This window comes from Hyaena hyaena, unplaced genomic scaffold (genome assembly GCF_003009895.1).
Source record: "Hyaena hyaena isolate Hyena2069 unplaced genomic scaffold, ASM300989v1 scaffold_1552, whole genome shotgun sequence".
In the NCBI taxonomy this organism is placed as follows: Eukaryota; Metazoa; Chordata; class Mammalia; order Carnivora; family Hyaenidae; genus Hyaena; species Hyaena hyaena.
Window position 1 is genome coordinate 73,896 of NW_024082189.1, and position 2,072 is coordinate 75,967.

Here is a 2,072-nt window from a genome sequence, read left to right on the forward strand (position 1 = left end):
GTAGACAATCATGTCATCTATGACCAACCATTCATGGCATCTCTTGTGATTTTTTTGTTGGAAGAAATGTTTGTATTGAGTAATATGAACCAGGTAAATAGATCTTTAGTGTGAGAATTAATGGCAATGTACGTAGGAGTTAGGCTATGTTTAATGTTTTCTGTACCTCAGGGTAACAAGTGTTCCCAGTTTTTCCAGTGTCTTTGTTTTTCTCTCTGCTGTTGACTTTGAGATAACCTAAAAGACCTCCACTCCCCTTAGAAAGAGGCCATGCCTTACATCTCTTTTTCCTCTAATCCACTGTTCACTTATACACTGAAGCCCTGTTGGTGTGGTGGTAAAGTTGTGGCATGAAAGGACAGTTCTTTAATTTTTCAGTTTAATTCAAGATTTTTTGTTGGCTTGTGTTTTGGGCTTATAACCTTTGTAAGTGTTACTCTAGAGGTATAACTTTTTCCTCCTACCCCTACACACATTCTTGGCTGCAGTTGTTCCCATCTGTTTTCTCAAAGTCCTGCCTCCTGGCAACTATAGAGGCAGAAAGACTTAATGAACTGGAGTGAGAGGAATGTACTTCCCTCAGCTACGATAAGGCTCTGGCGGCATCATTTCCCTTGGAGAGTAGGCTTCCATTCTGGGGAGGTCTCTGGATCTATTTCACAGTGATACTCTCCCCCTCCCACCAGAGTCACAAGGGAATCTGCAGGTTTACACTGTGAGAACATGTTCAGGATCCTAAAGATAAAGCTCAAAAATATGTGGAGTGGGAGGCTTTGTAAGACTCAGCCTCACAGGGGTGTTCTTACTCTCATGCTAGTTCACACTCAGCCTTGGCAAGTCATCAAAATGACCAATTAAGTGTTCCTACCCACTTATGGCACCAGAGGTTTTCTGCTTCTGGTAAGCAAATCTTAGCTACATTTCTGTGTTCATCTGTCTCCAGATTTCTGGGTGGCAGTTGGTCTTGAAATCTCTATTCTTTGATGGATCCCCCAAAGTAATTAACTTTTAGTTTTCTCAGTGTTTTATTTTTGTGAGATTGGGAGTTCTGACTTTTACACTCTTTACATGTTAATGTTACAACTGAATGTCTTATATATTCTATTTTCTAATTTAAAAAAGTATTATTAAAGTATAGTTGACATACAATGTTATATCAGTTTCAGGTGTACAACATAGTGATTTGACAATTCTATACATTACTCAGTGCTCAGCAGGATAAATGTAGTCACCATGTGTCACCACACAGTGGGATAAGAATATTATTGATTATATTCCCTATGCTGGGCTTTTCATCTTCATGGCTTACTTATTTTATACGTAGAAGCTTATTCCTCTTGATCCCCTTCGCCTGTTTCAGCCGCCGCCTCACCCCCTCACCCAGCAATCACCAGTTTGATCCCTGTATTTAGTAGTCTCTTTCTGTTTCTCATTTCTTCATTTGTTTTGATTTTTTACCATCTATTCTTTAAAAAAACAAAAAAACAAAAACAAACAGATATTACCTGAAAACTACCATATTCTCTTTTCCTCTTTTTTTCTTATTCTCATTTCTCCTTTCACTGATTGCTCTTCCCCACTTTAAAAGAAAATGCCATCTATCATTAGTCCTGACTTAACTATAACACATTGCTCCAGATATGAAACAAAGCAAACAAAGATAAACCAGCACTGAAACCAACAGCTAACCAAGAACATTAATTGTCAGCAATGTGGGCTGTTATCCAGGTCTCATAGTGCCTTTCTCTCACCTCAGTTCGTTGAAGTACAATTACAATGAACTATGTTTTATGTTTAAATATAATTTTTGAAAATGTGTAAAGCGTATCTTTCCTCAATAGTAATAACTTAAATCAAAGGGAATTTAACATTTAGGGTTTTACAGGTATAAGAAATATTTAAATTTTTAAATGTTTATTTACTTTTGAGAGAGAGAGAGACAGTATAAGCGGGGAAGGGTCAGAGAGATACAGAGACACAGGATCCGAAGCAGGATCCAGGATCTGAGCTGTCAGCACAAAGCCTGGCATGGGGATCTAACTCATGAACTGTAAGATTGTGACCAGAGTTGA